Below are 13486 nucleotides of genomic sequence, written 5' to 3'. Positions count from 1 at the left end.
GGTTGTAGTCTTCGTGGCGGCGATCCGGTTCCGTGGCTCAGGGCGGTCAAACCAGTGGCGGAACTATTTATGTGGTTTTGATGTTTAAATGTCCGACTACGCCACCCGTGGATTGCGGTCAGAGTGAACCGCCGCTACAGGGCAGACCGCTAAGGCTGGTGTTGTGGGTGCAGCAGAGCGTAGCATAACTCCCCACGGGAGGAGTATAGCCTCAGGGCAGTGTATGCGGAGGATGGGGGTGATGGTGCAGGGCAGCAGCAGTAACGACACGGAGTCAGTGATGCAGTTCAGGGCCTTTACTCACAGTTCTTAATATCCAGACCACGTCTGCAGGTAACGGCTGCCCACGTCGTACTGTGCTCACCAGGTGAGGGGCTCAGACAACTCCCAGATAACTTTGGAGCGCTTCACAGGACCCCCTTTGTGTGTCCTTTGTCTGGCCTTTCTTACCAACACTTCTGTCCGGCTGCCTCGGGCCTCCTCTTGGTAAACTTGGCGCCAGTTTCCCTGACCCTATGTGGTGCCTTCCTAGCGGGTGGAGCAAGGGGCTGCGCCACATAAAATGTCAGAGCCTCCGGTTTCTAGCTGAGGGTCGTTTCCTGCCTCCACTAGTTCGGGGACCGGTCTCCCCCTTTGGCCTGACCCCTCCACGCAGGTGGATTCGGGCGTGCGGTGGCGACTCGCCCGTCCGCACCCCTGGGATCCCTTCATTCCTCGTTCCTGGAGCCTTCTCCGCTCCTCTTCCTTCCTTCTCCCTCTTGCAGGCCTGGGCCTCTGTTACTAGGCCCGCCTCCGGAGCAGAGCTCATGCAGAGCCCCTGCTCCCTGCCACTTCTGCTCAGACTTCTCTGCACTGAACTAAGATGGTGCCCACCTTTTATACTCCCTTCTCAATGCACCCAGGAACTGCTTCCTCCCTGCTCCTGCACTGCAGGGTTCCCCTTCCTCAGTGTTCCCTCCCCCCACTCCAGCCAGGGACAGGGACTGTCGTGCCCATCTCAGGGGCATATTGGTCGCCCTGCCCCACGGCAATGTGGTGTAATGCATGCAGGTGTCGGGTCCTGATCCACACTCCATCCTTATCTGAGAGTGAGATATCACACCTCTGGGTGAGGTGCAATACGTCTGTAGCAACCGAGCCCTCGGTGCTACAGTTCCATTTATCTTCAGCCTAGGTGACGTATTGTGATACAGGGCCGTGATTTTGGCTATAAAAGGGTCCCCTAGACCCCTACCCCAAGCTTTTTAAGAGAATCATATATGGCGTGCCAGGAGACTCTATGGAATGCTTTCTCAGCATCCAACGAGAGTATCTACTTACAAATTTTTAACTGCATCTAGCCCAGGAAATACTTTGTGCCTAGTAGCAGTGTCTGCTAGTCAGCGGATTATCCCGGCTGTTAAGCAAGCTACACCACCTGTAGTTTGGACACTTAATTTTTTCAAAGGAAATGCTTCGGGACCACGGGATACTTAGTGAAGAGCATCAGGAGGCACCCCAAGGCATAGGGGCTGGGACTGGCACTAGGATGCCTTGCGGTGGACAGCCGAGCTCGATCCTTATAAAAGCTTTTTAACTGCAGCAGCTTTAGTGGACGCTACTGGAGCTGGAATTACGCGGCTGCTGGCATGAGACTTGCCCTCCAATAGATCCTTGTAAATGGATTTAAAGTGTATTCATTCAAATTAGAGGGACAATTTAAATTAAAAAGCTTAGAGCTGCCTCCACCACAGGGGGGCTCTCTCGACCCACCAGCGGACAGGCACCAGTATTGGGAGAGGGGGGCTGGCCGTCAGGGTTCACCGCGGCTCTGGCACAAACCCGGCGACACGGAGGTGGCACGGGCAGGAGCGGACTGGCCGTCTCGGCTTCTCACTTTTTGGATTTTAGAAGGGCATGACATGCCTATATCTGTGTCTCCCCCTCCTTTTACTCCTCCACCTCTTTTCTTTTCGCATGACTATATGTACTTGTCACTTTTCCATGTGTTAGTTGTGTCTTCTGAGCAGTTTGTCAGCTTTTGGACACCTTTGAAGGTGTTTTCTATGTGTTTCTATGTGTTTTTGTTTGCCTGCCATTGGTTTTAACGGTGTTCGAAGGTGTTCGACGAACAGTTCGACGAACAGTTCGGCGAACACACGGGTGTTCGACGAACCGAACCGAACTCGAACACTACGGGGGTGGCTCAACACTACTCCCCATAGAGACTATGATTGTTCTATTGAATTTGTCCCTGGAGCGACTCTTCCTAAAAGTCGTTTATTTAACCTTACTATTCCTGAGAGGAAGGCTTTGGAGGAATACATACAGACAAGTTTGGCCGCCGGTCACATTAGGCCTTCTAAGTCTCCTGTGGCGGTTGGATTTTTTTTTGTAAAAAAAAAGGACGGCGGTTTACGTCCTTGTCTGGATTTTCGTGAGATTAACAAAATTACTGTACGCAATCCTTACCCACTGCCATTGATTCCTGATCTGTTTAACCAGTTAATGGGGGCCAAGTGGTTCTCTAAAATTGACCTTAAGGGGGCATACAATCTGTTGCGCATGAAGGAGGGTGACGAATGGAAGACTGCTTTTAACACTCCTGTGGGTCATTTTGAGAATCTGGTTATGCCTTTTGGTCTTACTAATGCTCCTGCATTTTTTCAGAATCTTATTAATGACATCCTTAGACCTTTGATCGGCAAAAATGTGGTTGTGTATTTGAATGACATTTTGATTTATTCGCCGGATCTGGAGTCTCATTGGTGGAGCGTACGTGAGGTATTACAGTTATTAATGGACAATTCGCTTTTTGCTAAGCTGGAGAAATGTGAGTTCGCTGTACAGAGAATTAGTTTTTTGGGTTACATTATCTCCAGCGAAGGTTTTGAGATGGACCCGGTTAAAGTTCAAGCTGTACAGGAATGGCCTAGGCCTATTGGTTTGAAATCGATACAGAGGTTTTTAGGTTTCGCCAATTATTACAGAAAATTCATAAAATTTTTTTCTAGTATTGTCAAACCTCTGACCGATCTCACCAGGAAAGGTGCTGATGCGGTTCAGTGTTCTTCTGAGGCCATTGAAGCTTTTGTGTATCTCAAGGAGAGGTTCACCTCTGCTCCCATCCTTATGCAGCCTGATGTGACTAAGCCGTTTTTGGTTGAGGTTGATGCTTCCTCTGTGGGGGTTGGCGCAGTATTGTCTCAGGATAACGGGGATGGATTACATCCCTGTGCCTTTTTTTCAAAAAAATTTTCGGAGACTGAACTGAATTACGATATTGGTAATCGGGAATTATTGGCAATTAAACTCGCATTTGAACACTGGCGGCACTTCTTGGAAGGTGCGGAATTTCCCGTTCAGGTTCTTACGGATCATAAAAATCTGATATATCTTGATGCTGCCAAGCGCCTGAATGCCCGTCAGGCTAGGTGGGCACTGTTTTTCTCGCGGTTTAATTTCTCCGTTACTTACATCCCTGGTACTAAGAATGTTAAGGCGGATGCCTTGTCTCGCAGTTTTTCTCCCATAGTCGGTGCTGAGAAAGAGGAGAACATTTTACAAGAAGGTGTTGTGATAGCTGCTTTGGACTCCGTTTTGGAAGATGAGATTCTTAAAGCACAGGAGAATGCCCCATCTAACACTCCTCATGGGAGGTTGTTTGTGCCTGGGACCTTTAGGAGAGATTTGTTTGTTGAGTGTCACGAGTCTCGGTTGGCAGGTCATCCCGGAATCTCTGAGACCAAGAGACTGGTGGGTCGCAGTTTTTGGTGGCCTGGATGGCAGAAGGAGGTCATTAAGTGGGTGCGTCAATGTACTATATGTGCTAGATCTAAGTCCTCACATACTCCTGCTGCGGGGTTGCTTTGTCCTTTGGAGGTTCCCAGTGCTCCTTGGACACATTTGGCTATGGACTTTATAACTGACCTTCCCCCCTCTGAGGGTTTTACTGTCATCTGGGTGGTCGTGGACCGTTTTAGCAAGATGTGTCACTTGGTTCCCTTCGTCAAACTGCCCTGCGCTAAAACTCTCGCTAAGGCCTTTGTCAAGGAAATTGTCAGACTTCATGGCATTCCTACTGACATTGTTTCTGATAGGGGTCCTCAGTTCGTGGCTCGTTTTTGGCGTGCCTTTTGTGACAGGTTGGGAGTTCATTTGTCGTTCTCGTCCGGATATCATCCTGAATCTAATGGCCAGACAGAAAGGAAAAACCAGGATGTTGAGCAGTTCTTGCGTTGTTTTGTGGCAGACAATCAAGAGGGGTGGTCTGAGTTTCTGCCACTTGCTGAATTTGCTCTGAACAATCATACCTCTTCTTCTGCTGGTTGTTCGCCTTTTTTTTGTTGTTCTGGGAGACATCCGTCGTTTGGGTCATTCTCCAAGTTGGGATCTGCCGTGCCTGAGGAGGAGAATTTTTCCGGTGATTTGGAGAGAGTTTGGACGGATGTGCGTGGTAATCTTCAGGAGGCCAACAGAAAATCTAAAGACTACTTTGATAGGAAACGACAGGAGGTTTTGTTCGCTGTTGGTGACATGGTTTGGTTGTCCTCTAGGAATCTGCGGTTGAGGATTCCTTCTAAGAAATTGGGTCCCAAGTTTGTAGGGCCCTTTAAGGTGCTTCAGGTTGTCAACCAATCTGCTGTTAGGTTGGAGGTTCCTACCTCCTGGAGAATTAATCCGGTATTTCATGTCTCTCTGTTAAAAAAAGCTGTTGTGTCGGATGGTGACGCCTCTGCCTCTGTTCCTCCGGTGGTGGAGGACGGGGAATATGAAATTTCTCGCATCCTTAACTCTAGACGGTATAGAGGTAGTTTGCAGTATCTTGTGGCCTGGAAAGGTTTCGGACCCGAGGATAACTCTTGGGTGAGGTCAGATGATGTTTCCGCGTCCAGACTTATCAGAGCGTTTCACAGGAGATTTCCTGATAAGCCTGGTCCTAGGGGATCCGGAGGATCCTCTTAGAAGGGGGGGTACTGTTAGAACCTTGCTCTTAGGTTTTTTCCTTTGCTGGTCACATGACCTTGTTGGCCTATTTAATCCTGCTCCGCCCTTCTGGCTTTGCTGGACTTCATTGTATGACTACTTTCTAGCTAGCCTGTGCTCTGTATCTAACTCTGTTAGTTTGCTTGGTCTACGGACCTCTATGTTCTATATATTTTGTTTGTTCGTCTGTCTGCTACTATTTCTGTTAGGAGGTGTCCCATTTTCCTCCCAGTCCTTAGTACTTGTAGGGATTCCTTCCCCACATCTATAGGTCTCCGTACAGACTAGCTGAGGACTTTAGCAGGTCTGATCGCAGGATCAGGTCCCCTGTTACATCGTAGGGATCAAGCTGAGTTCTATCGTAGGGACAGATCTCCTCTCTTTCCTTAGCTCTGGTAGCAGAACATAACACTAGGAGCCCCAAAATTATTTTCTGGGCTAGATGCAGCTAAAAATTGTTATTAATTTGAAAGCTGGTGGAGCTTAGTATAGATAGCCTAATAGAATCAGTACTGCAAACTGCTACAAAGCCCAAATTATTTTCCAGCCATGATACAGATAAACATGATTAGTAATTTTAAATCTGGTGGAGTTTAGTATAGATGGCCTAATAGAATCAGTACTGCACACTGCTACAAGGCCCAAATTATTTTCCAGCCAAGATACAGATAAACATGATTAGTAATTTTAAATCTGGTGGAGTTTAGTATAGATGGCCTAATAGAATCAGTACTGCACACTGCTACAAGGCCCAAATTATTTTCCAGCCAAGATACAGATAAGTATGATTAGTAATTTGAAAGCTTAAAATGGTTGGTGAGGTGATTTTAACAAATCATCAAGCTTTTACTCTCGCCAGGATGACACAGGGGTAGAAAAGTCGTTTCAGATCCATGATTTGTTCATCTTTATGAACGTGAGTCTGTCTACATTATCAGTGGAGAGCCGCGTGCGCTTATCTGTCAGCACACCACCAGTAGCGCTGAACACACGTTCAGACAGAACGCTGGCTGCGGGGCATGACAAGATCTCCAGGGCGTAAGTGGCAAGCTCCGGCCATTTATCCAGATTGGAAGCCCAAAAAGAGCAAGGGTCCATTGACACAGTCATGGCTTCAATGTTTACTTGGAGATACTCCTGTACCATCGTCTCTAGGCGTTGACTATGTGTCAGACTTCTTGTCTCCTGTGGCCTTGCAAAGGATGGGCTAAAAAAGTGGTGAAATAATTCCGCAAAATTGATGTTACCAGCAGATACTGTGTTTCTGCTACGTTTTGAGTGCTGAACACTCGACGGTCCCACGGTTGGCAAGTTGGAACTGTGAGATTCACTACGTGCACCACTAGTGTTTTGGGGAAAAGCACATGTAAGATTCTGCAACAGTCTCTGCTGATACTCCTGCATGCGTGCATCTCTTTCTATGGCAGGAATAATTTCTGCAAATTTACTTTTGTACCGGGGATCTAAGAGTGTGGCAACCCAGTAGTCAGGATTATTTCTAATTCTCACAATTCGAGGGTCATGTTGCAGGTAGTGCAGCAAGAAGGCACTCATGTGTGTTGCGCATCCAGGAGCACCAAGTCCCTGTTGTGTTGGTGGTGAGGTAACAATCATGCTTCCTTCCTCTGCCCTCTCCCCCCAACCTCACACAACAGAAATGTGATCAAGGTCTCCCTCATCTGATGAGTCTTCCATCAGTTCGTCCTCCACTTCTTCCTGGGCTCCTGCACCTTCCTCACTAGTTTGGCTGCTACCATGTGCCCTGGTAAAACCATCTCCCCCACCCTCACATGCCTGCCGCCTTGGTGCTGCCGACCGTCTGGACCTTGCAGATGTTAACCCTTCCGCATGCAACTCCTCCTCCTCTACTTCCTCCACCTCCTCTTGTGCCACCACCTGACTCCGAATTCTGTTTAACATGTGCTCCAGCATGTAAATCACCGGAATAGTCATGCTGATAATGGCATCGTCAGCACTAAACATCTTCGTCGCCATTTCAAAACTGTGCAGAAGGGTGCATAGGTCCCTGATCTGAGACCACTCCTCCAGGGTGATTTGCCCCACCTCTGGATCTCGTTGGCCCAGGCTATACGTCAGAACGTATTGCACCAGGGCTTGTCGGTGCTGCCACAGTCGCTGCAACATGTGCAGAGCTGAATTCCACCGGGTAGGCACATCGCATTTTAGCCGGTGAAGTGGCAGGCCAAGGACTTCTGTAGAGATATAAGTCGCTGAGCTGCGGGATGCGAATGGCGGAAGTGAGCACACAGCGACCGTGCCCTCTGCAGAAGGCCATCTAGTCCGGGATAGTGGGCTAAAAATTGCTGGACAACCAAGTTCAACACGTGAGCCATACAAGGCACATGTGTGACATTTTCCCGGCGAAGGGCCTCACCGAGGTTTGCAGCATTGTCGCACACGGCCTTCCCTGGTTTAAGGTCCAGTGGAGACAACTATTCATGAAACTGGTTCTCCAGAGCTGACAACAACTCCTCAGCTGTGGGACTCTCATTTCCCAGACATTTCAAAGTAAAAACCGCCTGATGACTTTGGGCCCTGCTGCCAGCATAGTAAGGAGGTGTGCAGGATCCCTTCTTCACAGTTACAAAGCTTGTGGCATGACCAGACAGGCTTTGGGTGCAGGTGGAGGACAGAGAGGAGGTTGAGGAGACAGAAGCAGTAGAGGAACTTCGAGATAAAGAGGATTGACGAACAACTCGTGGGGACGGCAAGACTTGGACAGCAGCCCCTTGTCCTGCTGTCACCATAGTTACGCAGTGCCCAGTCAGCGACATGTAACGCCCCTGTCCATGCCTACTCGTCCAAGTGTCTGTGGTGAAATGCACCCTGTCACACACAGAGTTTCTCAAAGAAGCGGTGATGTTGTGTGCGACATGCTGGTGGAGCGCAGGCACACCTTTCTTTGAGAAGTAGTGCCGACTGGGCATCTGGTACTGGGGCACTGCGACGGACATAAGGTCTCGAAAATCCTCTGTGTCCACCAGGTGGAAAGGCAGCATTTCTGTAGCCAAGAGCTTGCAGAAGGTGAAATTCAACCTCTTAGCTTTCTCATGGCTAGGAGGAAATGGTCTTTTACTTGTCCACATCTGTTGTGCTTAGACGGGGTTGAGAAGGGTGTCCCCAGCAAACTGCCGGTCTGTGAGGAAGATGCAGGTGGACATGTTAGGTTACCTTGATCCAAAGGTGGTGCTATCGATGTCGGACAGCGCTCAACACCAGCTGGTGTTTCCACCTCCAAAGAAAATGATGACCTGCTAATCACGCTGGCTGATGCGGGTAAAGAGGTGGCAGGTCTGCGTCCCAAAACAGGTGTGACTGCTGTCCCCCCAGTCACAGAGGATGAAGAGGCCGCGGATGCACAAGATATGGCAGACGGTGGTTGGCCCGGCCGGCTAGGCCGCATTGTAGCACAGTGAGCTTCCCACTGAAACTTATGCTTCATATCCATGTGCCGGTTCATGCATGAAGTACTCAAACTATGTATTTTTTGGCCTCTACTTAGTTTTTGCTGACAAATGTTACAGATAACACGAGTTGGGTCATCTTTATCGATCTGAAAAAATGCCCAGGCTATGCAAGGCTTAGCACCCATGCGACCTGAAGAGCCACCACAACTTGTGGTCAGAGGCAGAGTTGTGTTTGAGGATGCAGTTGTTGACGTGCTTCCAGTACTACGTCTCTGTCCAGGAAGGCGCAACCTGACCTCGTCATCACTAGCATCCTCCTCCACCTCCTCTGCAGACCTCATCGACTGGCTGACTGTGGGTTGACAGTAAGTGGGATCTCCAACCTCATCATCATCACCCTGTGCGTTATCACAGCCGTCGTCCTCAGAGCCAACCTGTTCCTGCCCTGACAAAAAACTGAAGTTGTCACTCCAATCAGGTATTTGAGTCTCATCATCGTCTTCCTCATTGTCTCCACCAACAGGAGTTACAGTTTGGGAATGAGGGTCTACATTATGGTCAGAACCTTCTGCGTCTGGTCCTGGATCCGACTCATAAAGATTCTGGGCATCAGTGCAGATCATTTCCTCGTCTGGATTCACAGAAGCGCTGGAGTCGACCTCTGATTCCCAGGCTATAGTATGAGTAAACAGCTCTGCAGTCTCAACCATCTGTTCTACCTCATACTCAGACGGGCAGCTGGAGATTTGGGAGCTGTGAGGAAGCAAGTGCGATTGGGGTGACACCTTTGAGGACTGGAGTATTTGTGATGTTGAAGTTGATGTGGAGGAGAGCCAACTTAAAGGAACACTTGATATCCGTTGAAGCACCTGCTGTTTTTGTGCCTCATCTGGAATTTGTAGCGATTGGCGTGGCCGTAAGAAAGGGATCTTATCACATTGTCCGCTAAAAGAAGTAGACATTTTAGTTTGGCTGGAAGATGGTCTTTCTTCTGCAGATGTTACTGTTGCTTTAACACCTACCCCACGGACACAACCTTTTTTCCCCTTCCCAACACGCCTATTCCCCTTTCCACCAGCAGCAGGCCTTTTTCCACTCATTTTGGTGGTTAACTAATTAACAACTCTGGAGTTGTTTGCACAAAAAAACAATGGATGGGAACTGAGCAGAGCTGAGTGGCCAAACTGTGGTATTAGGCCAAAACTATTGGCTGGGTTAGATGCAGAAAATAATTATATTGAATTTGCAACCTGGTGGAGGTTAGTATAGATGGACTAATAGATCAAGTCCCAAACACTGCTGCAAGCCAAAATAATTTTTCAGAGCTAGATGCAGAAAAAAATTATATTGAATTTGCAACCTGGTGAAGGTTAGTATAGATGGACTAATAGAACAAGTCCCACACACTGCTACAAGCTGAAATATTTTTTCAGAGCTAGATGCAGAAAAAAATTATATTGAATTTGCAACCTGGTGGAGGTCAGTATAGATGGACTAGTAGAACAAGTCCCACACACTGCTACAAGCCAAAATACGGTATTTTTTCAGAGCTAGATGCAGAAAAAATTTATATTGAATTTGCAACTTGGTGGAGGTTAGTATAGATGGACAAATAGAACAAGTCCCACACACTGCTACAAGCCGATATATTTTTTCAGAGCTAGATGCAGAAAAAAATTATATTGAATTTGCAACCTTGTGGAGGTTAGTATAGATGGACTAATAGAACAAGTCCCACACACTGCTACAAGCCAAAATATTTTTTCAGAACTAGATGCAGATAAAAATTATATTGAATTTGCAACCTGGTGGAGGTTAGTATAGATGGACAAATAGAACAAGTCCCACACACTGCTGCAAGCCGATATATTATTTCAGAGCTAGATGCAGAATAAAATTATATTGAATTTGCAACCTGGTGGAGGTTAGTATAGATGGACTAATAGAAAAAGTCCCACACACGGCTACAAGCCGATATATTTTTTCAGAGCTAGATGCAGAAAAAAATTATATTGAATTTGCAACCTGGTGGAGGTTAGCATAGATCGACTAATAGAACAAGTCCCACACACTGCTACAAGCCAAAATATTTTTTCAGAGCTAGATGCAGAAAAAAATCATATTTAATTTGCAACCTGGTGGAGGTTAGTATAGATGGACTAATAGAACAAGTCCCACACACTGCTACAAGCCGAAATATATTTTCAGAGCTAGATGCAGAATAAAATTATATTGAATTTGCAACTTGGTGGAGGTTAGTATAGATGGACTAATAGAACAAGTCCCACACACTGCTACAAGCCGAAATATTTTTTCAGAGCTAGATGCAGAAAACAATTATATTGAATTTGCAACCTGGTGGAGGTTAGTATAGATGGTCAAATAGAACAAGTCCCACACACGGCTACAAGCCGATATATTTTTTCAGAGCTAGATGCAGAAAAAAATTATATTGAATTTGCAACCTGGTGGAGGTTAGCATAGATCGACTAATAGAACAAGTCCCACACACTGCTACAAGCCGAAATATTTTTTCAGAGCTAGATGCAGAAAAAAATCATATTTAATTTGCAACCTGGTGGAGGTTAGTATAGATGGACTAATAGAACAAGTCCCACACACTGCTAAAGCCGATATATTTTTTCAGAGCTAGATGCAGATAAAAATTATATTGAATTTGCAACCTGGAGGAGGTTAGTATAGATGGACAAATAGAACATGTCCCACACACTGCTACAAGCCGATATATTTTTTCAGAGCTAGATGCAGAAAAAATTCTATTGAATTTGCAACCTGGTGGAGGTTAGTATAGATCGACTAATAGAACAAGTCCCACACACTGCTACAAGCCGAAATATTTTTTCAGAGCTAGATGCAGAAAAAATCATATTTAATTTGCAACCTGGTGGAGGTTAGTATAAATGGACTAATAGAACAAGTCCCACACACTGCTACAAGCCAAAATATTTTTTCAGGGCTAGATGCAGAAAAAAATCATATTTAATTTGCAACCTTGTGGAGGTAAGCATAGATGGACTAATAGAATGATGCTATGCCCAAAAGGTTTTACTTCACTAGGTGCAGTAAATAAAAATTGTGTTCTATACACAGGTGGTGTAGCTTGCATCACAGATAGGCTACTCCACTGACTAACACACACTGCAAGAGGAAAAAAAGGATTTGCTTTGCTAGATTTAGCCAAATGCTGTGAAAAAAACTTGCACAGCACTGGCACAGACCTGCCTGGCAAAAACTGATAGGAACTGATGTAACCTAGCCCTCAAAAGGACTGCAATTACAATTAGTCTTTACTCCCATCCTATCTATTTAAGAGCACAGACCTGCCTGATAAAAGTGATAGGAACTGATGTAACCTAGCCCTGAAAAGGACTGCAATCACAATTAGTCTTTACTCCCAACCTATCTATTTAAGAGCACAAACGTGCCTGATAAAAGTCGTAGGAAATGATGTAACCTAGTTCTTAAAAGGACTGCAATCACAACTATTCATTACTCCCAAGCTATCTGTAGATTTGTGCGAAAATTGGCTTGAAATTAAAGTATAGTGCACACAGCAACAGCGGTGCCGTATAACATGCAGCTGCAGCAGTGAGAAAATGGTGGCGACGGGGAAAATGGCTGGGTCTTATAGGGCAAGGACATGTGACATACACTGCCAATGACACATGCCCTTGCTTGTGTGAAAAAAAGCACTTCGCTCCGTGTGTGCGCTGCTGATAGGCTGACAGATTGCACCTCCCCACTGTAAATGCGGGAAAGAGAAAAAAAAATGGAGATCTTCATTATTTCTGCAGAGATCCATCCCCTGCCCCCCACCCCACCCCGCTGTACACTCAAACTGCGTATTAACATTAATTTTCAGCATTACTGAGAAAAAATCCAGTTATGATTTTGGTGCACGAACAGTTATCGAACATAACCTCTAACAGCCGAATTTTTTTCAAATTGTTCGTGTTCGCCAAACGGCTCGAACACCACCCAAAACAGCTCGAATTTGAGATTGGCGAACGGTTAGAGTCGAACACCACTCATCTCTAGTGAGGATGACAGGGAAAGTGGTGCTGTGGGTGGAATTACACTGTGTCTCTGTACAACAGTGCCAGAGGTTCTTCCATGGCGATCCTGTGAGGAAGCCGAATAAGCTGTGTGTGAGCAGGAGGAAGAGGCTACAACACGCGCTGAAGAGGTGGTAGGTGGCGCTGTAGGTTGGCCTAGGTCTTCAGTGTGTTTTTGTAACTCCACCACGTGCTTGGTCCGCACATGTTTCCTCATATTTGTGGTATTGAGGTTGCTGACACTTTTCCCTCTTTTCACCTTCTGATTACACAGCTTGCATTTGACAAAGCAAATGGCATCTGCAACTGTGTCAAAAAAGGACCAGGCACTGCAAGTCTTGGGAGCGCCCGCTTTGGATTTTGGAAGAGCCATGCTTCTAATGGGTGCCGAAGTGGAGGCTACAGGCAACTAAGTCAGCCCCCACCCTCTCCCTCCTTTTTGGGCCGTTCGGGGAATCTCTTCTTCAGAGCTGCTCCCACCACCTTCCTGTCCCTCACGCCATGATGGGTCAAGGACCTCATCATCTACACCACACTCTTGAAACAAATGCTTCTCCTTGGTAGTCTCGATCGCAGAGTACGCACCAGAAAGTGGCACCTGAGTCTCATCATCAGATGCGTACTGAGGTGTGCTGCTGACCATAGGCACTGGCCCACCCGCCTCTTCAGATTCAGAGAGACAAAACGGTTGCGCATCACTGCATACTACCTCTTCTTCAAATTCTCGAATTCTGCTTGGCTGGCCCCCTCTTTCCAAGCCAAGAGATTCAGAGAACAGAAGTAGAGATATCTCCTGTCCAGGGTTCACTGACTGCCTGGGCAATTTGGCAGGTGGTGAAGAGACAGATGGGTTCTCTTCAGTGCTCAGGACCTGAGAGGATCTGGAACTAATTGAAGTCGATGCGTTAGCTGCCATCCCTCCGACAACGGCTTCAATTTGGTCCTGCCGCAGCAGTGGGGTACGGCTAGCTCCAACAAAGCTGCGCATAAAGGACAGTTCCCTGCTAAAACTGGGGG

Source organism: Phyllobates terribilis, unplaced genomic scaffold (assembly GCF_046119375.1).
Source record: "Phyllobates terribilis strain yellow unplaced genomic scaffold, ASM4611937v1 Scaffold_3__8_contigs__length_932513732, whole genome shotgun sequence".
NCBI lineage: Eukaryota > Metazoa > Chordata > Amphibia > Anura > Dendrobatidae > Phyllobates > Phyllobates terribilis.
Note: the sequence above shows the minus strand (reverse complement) of the source record.